Genomic DNA, 19,101 nt, shown 5'->3' on the forward strand with positions numbered 1-19,101 from the left:
GGCTCATAAAAAAGAATAATCAATACCTAATTTTTATAATTAAGAGTCGTATTACGTTCGTTCAGTCTACCAAATAATATTTTTGTTTGTTATAATTCTGTACGTACTTAAGTCACTAAAATCAATTCTAATTTGCTTGTGGTTCAAACGTAATTAATAACAAAAAAAATACTGCATCAGATTAGGAAAACTTTTTCTGTCGTCGGAACCAATGACCAAACCAAAGAAAAAGGAAGAGGCCGGGTTGATACGATGGTGAGGCAGTAGGTATTCAGTTGTCTCATGGAGTTGGAGTTTGGCAAAGAAAGGAAACCCCCAAGTACGTTGAAACAGAAAGCACGCAATATAATATGATGTATTAAGACACAGGGGTTCGATTTGACATTAGATTTAATTTCCAAAAGCTTCTGCAGTAGTTTAGAGTGTGTCACGGAGAGTTGTTTTGTATTGTGTTGGACTTGTTTGTTGGACTCATGTGAGAGAGAGGAAGCACTGTTCCCTATTCTTTCTTTTGCTGATCGAGCAGAATTCCATTATTGAAAGATTACAACAAGAAACCCGTAAAGTTTGGCAAAGAATTTTCACAATTTCACTCACTCCCCCCAACGACTTTCATTTCAACCTTTTTGGTGTGAAGTGCGCATAATAGGTTAACCATTTTTATAAGTTATTGAGTAAGGCTAAAATTTATATTTGTTTTTTTTCATAATTATTTCAAAATGTTGACGGACGTGGCCGTACAACTAACCTTTGAATCAATCATTATTTTATTTTTTTTTTTAAAATAAAAAATAAAAAATTAAAGGTTGATTAGAACTACCACATCAACCTTATCAATAAAAATATAATTTTAAAGAAGAGAGATAGAGAGTGGGATATGCTAGTGGTGTAGCTTTTGTGACAATTCTTTTTTACTTTGAAATGTTTCAATGTCGCCGCTAATAATCTACTATTAGCAGCGACATTTTAGTCGTCGCTAATAGTTGACTGGGAAAATAACATTTAATAAATGCGAGTTAAAGGGCTAAAAAAATTCGAGTTAAAGGGTTTGAATGTGCAACATTAAGCGCTTATCAGATCCGATTGATCCTAGTGCATTACTTCGATCGATCGAACATCCGATCAATCAAATTTGACATTGTGAAGGTTCAATTAAACTTCTGATCTATCCTAGTGTACTAGTTCGATCGATCATGATAGGATAATATGATCGATAGAATATCCAATTGATCCTAATGCATTATTTTGATGGATTGAACATTAGATTGATCCTAGTGCATTAGTCCGATTAATCGTGATAGCGTTTGATCTATCAAATTTGACATAGAGAAGGTTTGATTGAATGTTTAATCAATCATAATGTACTAGTCTGATCAATCATGGTAGGATAATATGATCGATAGAAGATCCGATAGAACCTATTGCATTAGTCTGATTAATCATGATAGAGTTCGATCGATCAAATTCAACTTAGTGAAGGTTCGATCAAACGTCTGATCGATCATAATGTGTTAGTCCAATTGATCATGATAGGATAACATGATCGATAAAAGATCTTATCGGCCCTAGTGCATTACTTCGATGGATCGAACACCAGGTCGATCCTAGTGCATTAGTTCAATCAATCATGATAGAGTTTGATCTATCAAATTTGACATAGTGAATGTTCGATCGAACGTCTAATCAATCATAATGTACTACTCTGATCGATCATGATAAGATAATAGAATCAATAAATCACTACAAAAAAAAAAAAAAAAAAAAAAAAAAAAAAAACGCAAATTCTGGGCGGTTTTTTTCTAGATGGTTTTAAAAACCGTCTAAAATTAAATTTTTACAGACGGTTTTTTTGAAAACCGTCCGTAAAAAAATAAATTACGACGGTTTTAAAAAAACCGTTAGTAAATTTACAGACGGTTTAGATGAACCGTCTGAAAAAAAAAAAGAAATTTCCAGGCGGTTTAAATGAAACCGTCTGCAATTTTAATAACTAAAACTCATCCCTATTAATTCCATGTCATCGATCCGCACCACAAAATAACACCCCACATCTCAGCCGTCTCTTTCAAAATTATCAACGACTCATATAACACCACCCCACAATCCACATTACTTTATTCACAGACTTGGCCAAGGATTCCCAAGAGGCAGGGCGTGCAAGTCTCGTTGATCTTCTTCTTCTCAATTCGACTGGCGACTGAAGTCGAGCGACGGGATCTGGACGGAACCGCTGGATCGGGACGACTGGAACGGAACGGCGGGAGAGAGTGCTGGAGATGGAGGGCCGAATCTGTGAAACCCACGCAGGTGTGCGTGGGTTTTCGGCAGATCTGGTGAGGACGTCGGGATTTCCGGCCGAAACCGGCTCTAGGTCGTTCGGGGTTGGAGCTAACGGGTTGGTAATTGGAGTGGGTTTCGGTGATTCTGGGTTGTGTTTAAAAGTGTGTGGATTTCCGGGGTATCTGGCGAGGAAGTCGGGATTTCTAGCCGGATTCGGCCGAAACCGGCTCTGGGTCGTTTGGGGTTGGAGCTGATGGGTTGGTAATTGGGGTGGGTTTCGGTGTTTCTGGGTTGTTTCGATGCTTTTGGGTTGTTTCGTGTTTCTGGGTTTCGGTGGGGGGTTTGGTGCGGCTGAAAGGCTGGATTGTGGATGGTGGTAACCGAGGCTGATTTTCGGTGGTGACCGGAGCTAATTTCAGTGGTGACAGAAGCTAATTTTTAGTGGACCAAAAAAAATATATATATATATATTAAAAAAATTATAATTATTATAATTAAAAAATAATAATAAATTTTGGACAGTTTTGCCCAAACCGTCCAGAACCTGTTTTGGACAGTTTGAACAAAACCGTCTGTAATTGCAGACGGTTTTGTTCAAATCGTCCATAAATTTATTTAGCGACATCATATTCTAGACGGTTTAAAACCGTTTAGAAAAAACCGTCTGGAATTGATTCTAGACAGTTTTTTTTGCATTTCTGGACGGTTTTAAACCGTCCAGAATTAACTTTTTTTTCGTAGTGAATGATCTGATCAACCTTAGTGCATTACTTCGATGGATCGAACATCAAATCGATTATAGTGCATTAGTCCGATCGATCGTGATAAAGTTCGATCGATCAAATTTGACATAGTGATGGTTCAATCGAACGTCTAATCGATCATAGTGTACTACTCTGATCAATCATGATAGGATAATAGGATCGATAGAAGATCCGATCGATCCTAGTGCATTAATCCGATGGATCGAACATCCGATAGAACCTATTGTATTAGTCTGATTAATTATGATAGAGTTCGATCGATCAAATTTGACGTAGTGAATGTTCAATCAAACATCCGATTAATCCTAATGTACTAGTTCGATTGATAATGATAGGATAATATGATCGATAGAAGATCGGATCGATCCTAGTGCATTACTTTGATGGATCGAACATCAGATCAATCCTAGTGCATTAGTTCAATCAATCGTGATAGAGTTCGATTGATCAAATTTGACATAGTGAATGTTCGATCGAACGTCTAATCGATTGTAGTGTATTAGTCCGATCGATAGTAATACCATCAAATGATGATAAGATCAATCAATGGATCCTAGTGTGGTCCTTCTATCAATCATGATATGATCGAAGGACCAATCTTACTATTTGGATTTTGTATCATCTCAATGCAAAACTAATATGATCGATTGTAGTGCACTAGTTCGATCGAATGTGATACAATCATACTGTTTTTTTTTTTTTGGGTTAAATATAATTTAGCCTCAACTAATAATCATTTTTTATAAAAGTACTACAAACAGACAAGTATCATGCTTTGACCTTTCAAACTGTCAATCTTTTATGTTTGATGGAAAATCATAGGATTGTAGGATCGATAGAAGATCTGATCGATCCAAGTGTATTACTTTGATTGATTGAACATCCAATCAATCTTAATGCATTAATTTGATCGATCAAACTTGACATAGCGAAGGTTTTAATTTTTTGGGGGTTAACTTCACTTAACCCTTTGAATTGTCACTACTTTTGCAATGTTCCTCTTAAAATTTAATTTATCTCAATTTAGTTCAATATTTTTTTAACAGGGGTGTTTTGGTAATATTTATGAGATTGAAAGGGAAATCTTAATGGATGGGTGATATTGTAAACAATTGAAAAATGAATACACTAAATTGAGATAAATTAAAATTTAGGGGGGACATTGCAAAAGTTGTGATAATTAAGTAAATTGTTTCTTAATTTTTTTTTAATATAATTTTATCAAACTAATTTGTTAATATTTTTTTTTTCAGGATCAATTCTAGCAACCCAAAATGTCGCTGCTAATAATGTATTATCAGCTTATACAAAAACAGCTGGCGCGTGTTATTGACGCGATCTGAAATTTTGGCCCAAAATTTCAGATCTATTTCCTTTTCCCTTATGCTCGAGGTCTTTTTTTGAAATCACGCATTTTTCTTTTTCTTTTCGATCTTCTTCCTCTCTTCCTTCTCCCTTGACTTCCTTCTTTTCGTTCTTTTCTTTTCTTCCACCGAGAGACCGAGAGAGGGAGGCCGAGAGAGCTGGAGAGAACCTGAGAGAGACACGCGGTGGGCTAGCCACCGTTGGGGGTGGGCGACGGCAACGGCGCCGGAGGCCGGTGGGTCACGGCCCGACGCCGGTAAAGCCAACAGATGTCTTTTTCCGGCGTTTTCTCGCCACCCAAACATGGACAAATTCATTTTTCGGTAAGTAGGGCTTTGATTTCCATATTTTTTTTTTTTTTAGTTTGTTTTGGAATAATTTTCAGTACAAAAACCATATGGGTGTCGTGATTTTGGGTTTTATTTTAAGTGGATTTCAGTAACACCGAATGGGTAATGTTGGATCCTTTTGGGTTTGTCGATGTTGAAGTTTTTGGTTTGATTGTATAAGATTTTTCTGTAAGACTGAATGGGTATTGAAATTTTTCTTTGGGTTTTGTTTGAGAAGGTTCTCGGTAGAGAAACCCAACTTTCTTGTTGATTTTCCGATCATTTCTCTGGATGTTTTGTTTGACGTACTGCGCATTTTGGTCATGTTGATGGTTCCTTACTATATGTGATTAGGTTCGGTTAGATCTGTTGTTGATTAATCAAAAACAGTGCCGATTGTAGGATATTATTGGATGCATGTGTAATTGGAGAGGATCTTCGCTATCTGTTTGGTTGCTGAAAAAGCTGAAACAAGAGTACAGGATTAGGAAATTGATTTCCCGTAGCAGAATCTATATTTGGAAATAATAATGTTTTGGGTTTGTAAAATTATTATCAAACTCTAATTTTAGTACGATTAGCTTAAGGATGATTTGTTATTTCTATATATGAAAAAGAAAAAAGAACCAAGTACATCCTTGATGTTGTGAGCCATGCTTTGTTGCAGGGATATCATTCTTTGCAAGTGTATCGAGTAGCACATGCATTGTAGAGCCAAGGATGCAAAGTATTGGCCTTGACACTACAAAGCCGAATCAGTGAGGTAGTTTTGTACAAAACTAGATTCTTTTGCAGAAAGATGGTTGTTACCTAGAGAATTTACATCTATTTGAGATAATGAAGGTCATTTCTCTATTATGTAAGGCTAATTTTCTCCAATTTTTTTTTATGATTCTGTACAGCTGCAAAAATTGGAGATTGAATATTGTTGGATCATGGGACAAGTGTGGTTATTGGTGAAACTGCAGTTGTAGGAAACAGAGTTTCATTGATGCATGTAAGTCAATTTCATTCTCTTTTTTGTTCCCATTATTTGATGGAAGAGTTGTTTAGTTATCATTGTTTCAAGCCGACAATGAAGCATGGTATGTAGTGTATCTATGAATAAAGCCTACAAATAAGGGTTTAATTTTTATTTTATTTTATATTCCATTTAGCCTGGAACTTGCATTTGTTTTCTGCATTTAACCAGAAAACTAGGATCTATCTTTATTCTAAGGCAGCAAATAGCTTAAAGGGATGAAACCTGTATTAATTGAGCCCATATTGTTTTATGTAATATAGTTGGGCTACTTCCCCAATCTGTTGCAATGGTTCTGTCTCCTAGAATCTGGAACACCTATTGTTGAAAGACTAGTTGCTTTGTGCTAAACTAATGTATAGCAGCAGTCACGAAAAACATAGGAATCTTTATCAAGGCATTAGATTGCTCCAACAAAAACGTTGCCCGGATAAAAGGTGGACTTCATAAGTATTCTTAATTTCTCTGTAGCAACTATATTTGGGTCCATGTTTGATGCCGGAAGGTATAGAAACAATTTAGGATGATAAATGACTATTGGATCTATTTTTGAACTACATCAAGCTTGAGTTGGTAATATATGTCAAATATCCTGATTTTATGACCATGGATTTTTCAAAAATTAATCTTTTTTTTTGCCTTCTCTCTCTCTCAAATTTAACACTTCATATGTGAAAACAGATTAGCTATAAAGTTATTGGTAAGTACCTCTCATATCATTCATTATCACGCTTGTTGCTATGTGCAGATGCTACCAAAGAATTTTTCCAACTTGTGGCTGTTAATTCTAAAGATGGAAGATCAACTGGGATTTGTTTTTTATTATATATATATATATATATATATACAGGTCGCCGCTAATGATAGAGGATTAACGGCCACTTTGGTGTCGCTGCTAATAATAGAGCATTAGCGGCGACATCTAATAATGTTTTATTTATTTTTTTTAATTTTTTTTTAATATCATTAGCGGCGACTTGTATATTGCCGCTAATAATAGAGTATTAGCGGCGACCCATATGTTGCCACTAATGATAGAGCATTAGCGGCGACATACGGGTCAAGTTTTAAAGTTTTTTAGTGTCCACATAAATACTTTTAGCGGCGACAATTATCGCCGCTATTTATCTATTATTAGCGGCGACTCTTTGAGGTTGCAACTATTGATCATTAACTACAAACTTTTAGTGACCACCCCGTTAGCGGCCACATGTTGCCGCTATTGATCAATAGTGGCAACACCAAGAGGGAAATCTATCATTGAATTGGTTATTACGAAAATAAATCATATTTTATTCAAATGTTCAAATTTTTTCTTACAAAGTCAAACCTTGTAATTCGCGCAATAAATTAGAATAATATTTGAATTCAACACTCAAACTTACTATCCTATCAAATTTTGTTGCTTGGAAAATGTGTGAGGTACTGCAATTATTATAATAAATTCACGTGTCACATGAACTACTATATTAGTTTGTCAGAAACTTGTAATAAAAGTTGTAGCACCCTTAATAACAAATTCATTCTTCTACTTTTGTTGCCACTTGAGTTTGCAACTTGGAATTGCAGCAAATTAAGCAGGAAGGAAAAACAGAGAAAAATAAAGAAGAAAAGATGGAAAACAAATTGCATTCGTGTCTCTTATTGATATATATATTGACAATCAAGATCAAGATGTGTTCAAGTAGTTATGTAGAGAATAATTTTTTTTTTTGGGGTTTAAATATGAACTTTAGCCAGCATTTATCATGGATGGTCAAAGGTGAAATAAAATAAAGTCTTGTTTAATCAACTTCTCAAGATACATCGAAAGTCTGTTTGCTTGAGCTAGCATAGAATGAGCGGCAGGCGGCTAGGAGCTAGGAGCTGAGACGAACATGATCGATCGGGATACCTGATAATTGATGGACTGTAATTGGCATTTCTGTGCAATCTTCATTTGCTGCGATTGCTCCTGCTCTGTTGCAATCTGTGATTGCATACGTGATTGTGGAGATTGGCTGCATGTAATATGGGATTGCATGGTTTGTGGGAGCTGGCTGCACGCTTTGTTCATGTGCTCCAAAAGGCCAACAATGAAATCACACCCAAAGTTGGAAATCAGTGCTATAAATGGCATATATCCTTCCCTAACTGATCTTTTAGCTAGATGAGATGAATTGTGGAATCTATAAAAGAAATGATTGTATTTTTTCCTTTGTAGTCTTGTTCTTGGATTGGGTATGGTTTTGTAGGGCATTCCTTTTTCTTTTTTTTTTTTTTTTTTTTTTTTTTTTTCCTGTGCTTCTTTTGAAAGGAAATATACCTATTGATTGTAAACGCAAATACAATAAAAAATTCTGGGGATCAACTCTGACATGGGCAACTTTTTATCCTATACAAAATTTTCCCCTGATATCTAATGCATGTAAATGGAACGATGGATCAAGTTCAAGTAATAGAAAATTATAATATGAAATCATAGGAAGAACATTTATATATATAAAAGATCCCACCAAATCATTTTACATACAACATCTTAATGCCACACTAATCCAAAATACACCAAAACAGTAATGAAAAAGGGTTTGATCACATTACACAGAAAAATAAGTTTACAAGTAGCAAACACGGGTATAATAATACATTCATTGCTTGGAGATCGAAGGTATATTGTCCAAACTATTTTATTTAATATCTTTGTCTCCTCCCACTCAATAGCCTAATTCTAAAGGTCTTCATTAACCAATCATATGAATAATTACTGGACCTTCTCGTAATAAACATTCATGCCTTTATTTGTCATCATCATAGAGTAAGTATAAGCCTCAGCCAAATCGAAATACCCAAGAGTGCCTTTTTTTTTTTTTTTTCTCGATGAATAAAAGCTTTTATAGAAGCAACAGACCAAAAACAACTCCAGTAAAAATTGGAACACAAATCCAACAAGGAATACACCCAACAACACAGGCCACTCACAACAAAGGCCTAAACAGCAACAAACAAACAACTACAATCACATAAGGCTAAGAATGAAAACAAAGCCATGCAGGCCTAAAAACAACAACTAAGCACTTCTCAAGATTCTGCAGAAAACAGAACACTCAAGCTGCTACAAGCAGCAGAACAGCATTAGACCAACTACGAATGGAGATTCCATCGATGCACAAGCACTAGGTTCTTTCCAATACACTTAAATCTGCCTTTGGCCAACATTCTAGACCGAACATCCCACCTGATCTGCTTCAGAATAGCTTCCTCCGTGCGTGGATTATTACAGTGCAGCAAATCATTTCTCTGCCGCCATGAGTGGTATACAGTAGCACCAAGACACAGTCTTCCCAAGCTAGCCTTAAGGCTTTTTCCTTGTAGCTCAACAGCCCCCCAACTTTCAATATTGTCCCAATCCAACGGAACATTCTTAAAGGATCACTCAGTCATAATACTAGTCCATATCCTGCAGCTAAAACTACACCTTTTTGAAATGCGACGCCCGTATTTTGATGAATATATGTTAAGGGATGCACATTCTCAAATTTTTTGAACTTCCAATTTCCAAGAAGTCTTAATGTCAAGGATTCCCAACATTGAGAAACTTTTAATCCATATTGAACCGTTGAATTTGTTTGATTGTAAAATGACGACCTCCAAAATTGGAAGAGGTCCCAACCAAAATGGAAATCTATCAATGAATTGGTTATCACTAAGATCAAGGACCTTTAGCATCGCACACTTTGCCAGCAATCTTGGTAAATGCCCTTGGAATTTTTTTTTGACTGGAAAGTACTATCCTCGATTAACCTCATTTTATCCAAGCTTTTAGAATGCTTTCTTGAAATTTGTTCCTTCGTAGATCAAGTATTAATAGATGGATTCGGCTTCAGTCACATTAGTTGTTATTAGCCAAATCAAGGGCATGAAGAAAACTCAAATTGCAAAACAATTATGGTATATTTCCATTCAGTGAATTGTTAGGAATATAAAAAAGAAAGGTGGAAACTGGTGGAATAGGAAGTGATCGATCCTTTGAGCAAATTGGATCTGAGATCAAGAACTTGTAGACGAATCCAAGGAAGAAAAATTGGGTGACGACCAAAGCTTGTGGTAAAGTTGTTGGAAAGATCAAGAATTTTTAGGCTTGTGCTGCTTGTATTCCACATCCATTCTGGGACTTGACCATGAATCTTCTTGTTGGACAAGTTCTAATACCTTAATTCATGTCGGTTTCATAGGAAATTTGGAAATTCTTTCATTTGATTGCCATAAAGGATAAATATATCATAAATCTCTGAGTCAACGCGCGATTTGAAATCATCCAATCACTTTAAAATTTTTGAAATTTTTTACATTCGTTAATGTTACATCAGCCTTTTTGTCACGTCTCCTTAAAATAATATTTCTTTAATATTTTATAAATTAAAATCTAAAAAATAAATTTTACCCAAAGCAACCAGATTAAACCATTGTGGATGCACCAATCCATATATTACTTATCATATCAATTACTAAACAATTAAATTATTTTGCCAAATTTTGTTGTTTAGAAAATGCATGAGGTACTACAATGTGAACTACGTTAAAAACTCACGTGAACTACCATATCAATTTGTAAAAGACTTGTAATACATAAAAATTGTAGTATCCCTAGCAGCACATTTGTTGTTTTAATATTTTATAACCCATCTTATACCACATGACACTCATGTGATTTGTCACGTGCGGTTTTTTTTTTTTTTTTTTCACTTCTTTTAGTTGAATCTATTAATTAGAATGACTGAACATCAATGGCAATGGCAGAGTTCATTTTTATCAAATGTTGTTTTAATATAGGAACGACGACAAAGTGCCTATTTAACAACTATAGAGTGTTAACAAAACGAAGGATGAGTTCATTTTTATCAAATGTCTAAATTTGTTTGGAGAATTAGGGTTTTTCGAACTATTTTACCTAAAGTACACAGGAAAGCTTGAGATTTTTCAAATTATCGATCTATCTTATAAAAAATCTACTCGTTCTTGTGAATTTTTCATCATAAATTACGTGGGCACATAAGAACTAGCTAATGTGGTAAGTGCCACGATGACGGAGACTATCACATCATTTTATAAATATATTAAGTGCCATGTTTACATTTTAGTGCTTTTCATGATAAATGTGTCATGTCAAATTATAAGAGACTTGTAGTAATAGCCGTACTCAATAGGTAAATAAAGTATAATTATATATTCCAAATTACAATTATTTTTTCCCAATTCATGATTAAGAACATTATCTTGATTCAAAGTTCGTTATTTCTTTATGCTATGGTATAATTAGTATAGATATGCTATCAAATCATAGAACCCTTGAAATGGCTTCTAGCTACCACTAAATTAAATCACAATTGAACCTGAAAAAGATTGGAAAAAAATGCTTTAGAGAGGTTAGAAAGTTAAGTTTAAATTTTATCAATTTACTCCCAAAGGTTTCAATTATTATGATCAAATAGATCATTTTGTCTATATTTCATTGAATTTCTAATGTTATTACCATGTTATACCCAATCAAAAGGCAACATATGTCCCACTTAATAAAAAATAAAAATAAAAAATTATAATTATAATTATAAAAAAATATAAAAAGAAAAAAAAATAGAAAGTATAATTTAATAAATAATAAAAAAAAAAAACAGAGGTGGGGTGGCCGCTCCGGCCACTACCATGCACCTTTGGGGTGACCAGCGTGGTCATCCCAAATGGGAGTGCCGGAGTGGTCATGCGAGCCACCCCCTTAGAGGTCCGTAAGAGCAGTTGATCGTTCGAAGAAGATGATAGGATTGGGGATTATTGCCCGTGATTCTAGCGGAATTGTTGTAGCTTCAATGTGTTCTTTTCACCCGTATGTATTTGATTCCACTGTGGCAAAGGCTATGGGTGCCCGACAGGGAGCTAAGTTCGGAAGATTACTGTGTCTTCAATCAGTGGTGTTGGAAGGGGATTATCTGGAGGTGGTTCTTGCTCTACAACATGAAAATGTGGGTGATGGATATTACAGCAATCTGGTTCTGGAGACCAAAGCTATTCTTCAAGATTTTATGTCGGCTACTGTTCACCATGTGGGTCGTATGGGAAATCAAGCGGCCCATTCTCTTGCACGGCATGCTGTCTCTAATGTTTTCAACCATGTTTGGTTTTCATCTGTTCCTTTATGTCTTTCTAATATTGTATATGATGATTTGTTGTTATCTGATCATATATGAAATGTAATTTCTTATCAAAATAATAATAAAAAAAAAGCTTATACAAAAACAGCTGGCGCGTGTTATTGACGCGATCTGAAATTTTGGCCCAAAATTTCAGATTTATTTCCTTTTCCCTCCTCCTCCCGCGCACAGCTGCCTCCCTTATGCTCGAGGTCTTTTTTTTTTGAAATCACGCATTTTTCTTTTTCTTTTCGATCTTCTTCCTCTCTTCCTTCTCCCTTGGCTTCCTTCTTTTCGTTCTTTTCTTTTCTTCCACCGAGAGACCGAGAGAGGGAGGCCGAGAGAGCTGGAGAGAACCTGAGAGAGACACGCGGTGGGCTAGCCACCGTTGGGGGTGGGCGACGGCAACGGCGCCGGAGGCCGGTGGGTCACGGCCCGACGCCGGTAAAGCCAACGGATGTCTTTTTCCGGCGTTTTCTCGCCACCCAAACATGGACAAATTCATTTTTCGGTAAGTAGGGCTTTGATTTCCATTTTTTTTTTTTAGTTTGTTTTGGAATGATTTTCAGTACAAAAACCATATGGGTATCGTGATTTTGGGTTTTATTTTGAGTGGATTTCAGTAACACCGAATGGGTACTGTTGGATCCTTTTGGGTTTATCGATGTTGAAGTTTTTGGTTTGATTGTATAAGATTTTTGTGTAAGACTGAATGGGTATTGAAATTTTTCTTTGGGTTTTGTTTGAGAAGGTTCTCGGTAGAGAAACCCAACTTTCTTGTTGATTTTCCGGTCATTTCTCTGGATGTTTTGTTTGACGTACTGCACATTTTGGTCATGTTGATGGTTCCTTACTATATGTGATTAGGTTCGGTTAGATCTGTTGTTGATTAATTAAAAACAGTGCCGATTGTAGGATATTATTGGATGCATGTGTAATTGGAGAGGATCTTCACTATCTGTTTGGTTGCTAAGAAAGCTGAAACAAGAGTTCAGGATTAGGAAATTGATTTATTGATTTTCCGTAGCAGACTCTATATTTGGAATTAATAATGTTTTGGGTTTGCAAAATTATTATCAAACTCTAATTTTAGTACGATTAGCTTAAGCATGATTTGTTATTTCTATATATGAAAAAGAAAAAAGAACCAAGTACATCCTTGATGTTGTGAGCCATGCTTTATTGCAGGGATATCATTCTTTGCAAGTGTAACGAGTAGCACATACATTGTGGAGCCAAGGACGCAAAGTATTGGCCTTGACACTACAAAGCCGAATCAGTGAGGTAGTTTTGTACAAAACTTGATTCTTCTGCAGAAAGATGGTTGTTACCTAGAGAATTTACATCTATTTGAGATAATGAAGGTCATTTCTCTATTATGTAAGGCTAATTTTCTCCATTTTTATTTTTTATTTTTTATGATTCTGTACAGCTGCAAAAATTGGAGGGGGAATATTATTGGATCATGGGACAGGTGTGGTTATTGGTGAAACTGCAGTTGTAGGAAACAGAGTTTCATTGATGCATGTAAGTCAATTTCTTTCTCTTTTTTGTTCCCATTATTTGATGGAAGAGTTGTTTAGTTATCATTGTTTCAAGCCGACAATGAAGCATCGTATGTAGTGTGTCTATGAATAAAGCCTACAAATAAGGGTTTTTATTTTTATTTTATTTTATATTCCATTTAGCCTGGAACTTGCATTTGTTTTCTGCATTTAACCGGAAAACTAGGATCTATCTTTATTCTAAGGCAGCAAATAGCTTAAAGGGACGAAACCTATATTAATTGAGCCCATATTGTTTTATGTAATATAGTTGGGCTACTTCCCTAATCTGTTGCAATGGTTCTGTCTCCTAGAATCTGGAACACCTATTGTTGAAAGACTAGTTGCTTTGTGCTAAACTAATGTATAGCAGCAGTCACATGAAAAACATAGGAATCTTTATCAAGGCATTAGATTGGTCCAACAAAAACGTCGCCCCGGGTAAAAGGTGGACTTCATAAGTATTCTTAATTTCTCTGTAGCAACTATATTGGGTCCATGTTTGTTGCCGGAAGGTATAGAAACAATTTAGGATGATAAATGACTATTGGATCTATTTTTGAACCACATCAAGCTTGAGTTGGTAATATATGTCAAATATCCTGATTTTATGACCACGGATTTTTCAAAAATTAATATATATATATATATATTTTGCTCTCAAATTTAACACTTGATATGTGAAAACAGATTAGCTATGAAGTTTTTGGTAAGTACCTCTCTCATATCATTCATTATCATGCTTGTTGATATGTGCACATGCTACCAAAGAATTTTTCCAACATGTGGCTGTTAATTCTAAAGATGGAAGATCAACTGGGATTTATTTTTTATTTTTGGGATTTGCTTTTATATATATATATAATATCATTAGTGGCAACCTGTATGTCGCCGCTAGTGATAGAGGATTAGCGGCCACTTTGGTGTCGCCGCTAATAATAGAGCATTAGCGGCGACATGTATGTCTCCGCCAAATTGAAATACCCAAGAGTACCTTTTTTTTTTTTTTTTTTTCCGATGAGTAAAAGCTTTTATAGAAGCAACAAACCAAAAAAAAAAACTGGAACACAAATCCGACAAGGAATACACCCAACAACACAGGCCACTCACAACAAAGGCCAAAACAGCAACAAACAAACAACTACAATCACATAAGGCTAAGAATGAAAACAAAGCCATGCAGGTCTAAAAACAACAACTAAGCATTTCTCAGTTCTCAAGATTCTGCAGAAAACAGAACACTCAAGCTGCTACAAGCAGCAGAACAACATTAGACCAACTACGAATGCAGATTCCATCGATGCACAAGCTCTAGGTTCTTTCCTATACACTTAAATCTGCTTTTGGCCAACATTCTAGATCAAACATCCCACCTGATTGCTTCAGAATAGCTTCCTCCGTGCGTGGCTTATTACAGTGCAGCAAATCATTTCTCTGCCGCCATAAGTGGTATACAGTAGCACCAAGACACAGTCTTCCCAAGCTAGCCTTAAGGCTTTTTCCTTGTAGCTCAACAGCCCCCCAACTTTCAATATTGTCCCAATCCAACGGAACATTCTTAAAGGAACACTCAGTCATAATACTAGTCTATATCCTGCAGCTAAAACTACACCTTTTAAATGCAACGCCCGTGTTTTGATGAATATATGTTAAGGGATGCACATTCTAGCTCAAATTTTTTGAACTTCCAATTTTCAATGAGTCTTAATGTCAAGGATTCGCATGTTGAGAAACTTTAAATCCATATTGAACCATTGAATTTGTTTGATCGTAAAATGACGACCTCCAAAATTGGAAGAGGTCCCAACCAAAGTGGAAATCTATCAATGAATTGGTTATCACTAAGATCAAGGACCTTTAGCATCGCACACTTTGCCAGCAATCTCGGTAAATGCCCTTGGAATTTTTTTTTTGACTGGAAAGTAGTATCCTAGATTAACCTCATTTTATCCAAGTTTTTGGAATGCTTTCTTGAAATTTGTTTCTTCGTAGATCAAGTATTAATAGATGGATCCGGCTTCAGTCGCATAAGTTGTTTTAGCCAAATCAAGGACATGAAGAGAACTCAAATTGCAAAACAATTATGGTATATTTCCATTCAGTGAATTGTTGGGTATATAAAAAAGAAGGGTGGAAACTGGTGGAATAGGAAGTGATCGATCCTTGGAGCAAATTGGATCTGAGATCAAGAACTTGTAGACGAATCCAAGGAAGAAAAATTGGGTGATGACCAAAGCTTGTGGGAAAGTTGTTGGAAAGATCAAGAATTTTTAGGCTTGTGCTGCTTGTGTTCCACATCCATTATGGGACATGGCCATGAATCTTCTTGTTGGACAAGTTCAAATACCTTAATTCATGTCGGTTTCATAGGAAATTTGGAAACTCGTTTATTTGATTGCCATAAAGGATAAATGTATCATAAATTTCTGAGTCAACGCGCGATTTGAAATCATCCAATCACTTAAAATTTTTTGAAATTTTTTACATCCGTTCATGCTACATTAGCCTTTTTGCCACATCTCCTTAAAATAATATATCTTTAATATTTTATAAATTAAAATCTAAAAAATAAATTTTACCCAAAGCAACCAGATTAAGCCATTGTGGATGCACCAATCCATATATTACTTATCATATCAATTACTAAACAATTAAATTATTCTGTTAAATTTTATTGTTTAGAAAACGCGTGAAGTACTACCATGTGAACTACGTTAAAAACTTTGTTACTTTAAAAACTCATGTGAACTACCACTTCAATTTGTAAAAGACTTGTAATATATAAAAATTGTAGTATCCCTAGCAGCACATTTGTTGTTTTAATATTTTATAACCCATCTTATACCACATGACACTCATGTGATCTGTCACGTGCGTTTTTTTTTTTTTTTTTTCCACTTCTTTTAGTTGAATCTATTAATTAGAATGACTGAACATCAATGGCAATGTCAGAGGTCGTTTGAGGTGGCACCTGAATATATAATCATATTGAAAATTAGGATCAACATTTGTCCAAGTGGTAATTCTTTTCCGAGGCTTATACATTTTCCTTTTGATGTTACAAAAGAAATAAATAATTTTTTTCTTCATATAAAAATGGTTAATTACGTACATTTCTTTTGCAGCTAGCACCAATCAACCTTAACACAGGTTAGTCCTTTTTTTTTTTTTTAATTTTAATTTTATTTTTATTTTCGATTACAAGTTCAAGTAATCACATACAGAATCACAGGATAAGCAATGCACTCTACTACAAATAAAAAATATAAAAAATAAAAAATAAAAAAGAAGAAAAAAGAAAGAAAGAAAGAACATAATAACACATATATATAAATCCCACCAAAGCATTTTAGATACAACACCTTAATGCCACAGTACTAGTCCAAAATACACAAAGACAACAACAAAAAAGGGTAGGAACACAATACTAAAAGTAGAAAACACCGATATATATAATAATACATGCATTACTTTGGGAAGGTATTTTGTCCAAACTATTTTATTTAATTTATGCATCTCCTCCCACTCGGGGGCCTTATTCTAAAGGTCTTCGTTAACAAATCATATTTCTTCCGATCACAATCTGCCCAATTATTACTCCAACAACAAATTCAAATCTATATCCAATCATAACTATTTTCCAACCAAATTCAAATGGTGATCCAGAGTCTTGGCTTGCTTCAAAGATTGAATTTTGAAAAGGTACCTTATCAGAATTCCCACATTTCTTTGTCAATGGTTTCCCACACAATCCCGGATTATCTTCAAATGAATTGTTCTCAAATGTATCAAATTGTTTTCCTTGTGGTATAGGTCCTGTGAGATTATTATGAAAAACACTGAAGACTTCTAAGAAAGTAAATTGTGTTAGTTGCTATGGAATCACTCCTGACAATTTGTTGTGAGAAAGGTCTAATGCTTCCAATTCTATAAGGTTTCTTAAAGATGAAGGGATGTGACCGGTGAGATAGTTATTTGAAAGATTAGAAGTTATTGAAATTTTTGTTCCTTTTTTCCCTAACAAAATCTAGTCTTTTTCACACTAGTCTTTCCCCTAACTCTGTGCTTGACGTTTGTTTTGGGATAATATTTGTTATCAATTTTTTTAAAAACAATTGTCATTCAAATTGAGATTTATAAATGAATTTGTAAAGACATTAGTTATACAACATTCAACATCTTTTGACGGAACATGGGTTCTTACTACGGAAAATGAAATAAATAAAAAAGAAAAATGACATTTACTTTGATACCATGTTATATTATCACTTGTCCAAAATACTTAAATTGATAGAAATGTGTAAATTTAGTAATTTTTTTTTGGAATGAAATGCTACTTTGCATTGCTCAGACAAAGATAACATTGAATACAATAGAATGGATAGGAAGAGGACACTCCTCCATCCACACCACATCAGAAGGCAAAGTAAGTGCCAACTTGGCTAAAGTGTGTGCTGCAGAATTTGCACCTCTACTCACATGTTGAATAACAAAATTGGGAGAAGAAGAGAGCCTTGTCCGGATATCATCCACCACCTGACCGTACCTGTTGAAGCAAGGATTTTCCTGGTTTATAGGTGCTACAGTAGCCAGCGAATCCCCTTCCAGAACCATTTGCAGATAGCCCATCTCTCTTCCCAATTCCATTGCCCTCCAAGCCGCTAGGATCTCATCTAACAAAGGGTCCGTTACGAAAGGGATTGGGGCCGGGCTGCCAAAACCACTAGAAACTCACCCTTCTCATTTCGGCCCATCCACCCCGACACGTACCCACAAGCTTAGTAGAGGAGCAAATCGCTGCATCCCAATTCAGTTCTACCCATCCCGGTGAAGGTTTCAACCACCTTGGCTCACTGGGCACGCGGCTGGATAACTCCCCCTCCATAGAGTTTGCCTCAAAAAACGAGTAGAGATCTTCTTATGCTTGACGAGCCACCTGCATGGGAGAATTAAAGGAGTTCCCAAACACAAAACCATTTCGACGTAGCCAAATGAGTCTGGCTAAAGAATGCGCCAAAATGAGTGTATTTGGTCAATACTTTAACAGTACATATGCTATAATTAATTTTCTTTTCCATTTTTTTTACACGATCAAATCATTTAAATCGGCTTGTAGTCAACTTAGAAGGATAAAAAAAAACTAAGAAGACCTGAACAAATAAAGATCCTCAATAATCTAGAGAACATATTTTACCCTGTACAATTTTTTGCCCTAATATATATCTAATGCACGGTAATTAAATAGCACGATATGATGGATCAGCAACATTTTGCTCATTAAATAAAAAGCTTAGGCATTGAAGCATGAAACCATATAAAGAATGTAAAGAAACTATAAGGGGAATGCTAGACATCCAAATACTTTTTTTCAAAATTTGGTTCCAACCTAATGTGTCATAATCCTATGAGATTGTGGCACACTTTCCAAAAATGATAGATCTCATGGGATTGTGACACATCAGCAGGTTGAAATCAAATTCTGGAAAAAAGTGTTTGGATGTCTAGCATTCCTCAAACTATAAATAATACATTTCAGACAGCTGATAATTAATGTAAAGAAAAAAAAAAAGTTTTAACTCCAAGTAAACATCAATTATTAACTTGTAAAACCACAGATAATACTCTTATATGGAAGGG

The 19,101-nt window shown here is 35.2% G+C and overlaps 2 long non-coding RNA genes across 11 annotated transcripts; both read left to right on the forward strand.

Annotated features, from left to right (window-relative positions):
* Positions 1-4,423: 4,423 nt before the first annotated feature.
* Positions 4,424-8,014, forward strand: LOC133861272 (uncharacterized). 3 transcript variants are annotated; one of them, XR_009898988.1, is made up of 4 exons: positions 4,424-4,732; positions 5,406-5,501; positions 5,641-5,735; positions 7,496-8,014. It is a non-coding gene; the product is annotated as an uncharacterized LOC133861272 (long non-coding RNA). The 3 variants fall into 3 exon arrangements; XR_009898987.1 differs by lacking the exon at positions 7,496-8,014 and adding an exon at positions 6,508-7,471; XR_009898986.1 differs by lacking the exon at positions 7,496-8,014 and having other exon boundaries at positions 5,641-5,878.
* A 4,054-nt stretch (positions 8,015-12,068) lies between these two features.
* On the forward strand, positions 12,069-18,541 carry LOC133859836 (uncharacterized). Of its 8 annotated transcripts, none has more exons than XR_009898814.1 (6): positions 12,069-12,431; positions 13,109-13,204; positions 13,353-13,447; positions 16,372-16,483; positions 16,590-16,614; positions 17,816-18,541. It is a non-coding gene; the product is annotated as an uncharacterized LOC133859836 (long non-coding RNA). The 8 variants fall into 8 exon arrangements; XR_009898812.1 differs by having other exon boundaries at positions 16,389-16,483; positions 17,925-18,541; XR_009898811.1 differs by lacking the exon at positions 17,816-18,541 and adding an exon at positions 17,278-17,545 and having other exon boundaries at positions 16,389-16,483.
* Positions 18,542-19,101: the final 560 nt, after the last annotated feature.

The sequence above is a fragment of the Alnus glutinosa genome, chromosome 2, assembly GCF_958979055.1.
Source record: "Alnus glutinosa chromosome 2, dhAlnGlut1.1, whole genome shotgun sequence".
Lineage (NCBI taxonomy): Eukaryota > Viridiplantae > Streptophyta > Magnoliopsida > Fagales > Betulaceae > Alnus > Alnus glutinosa.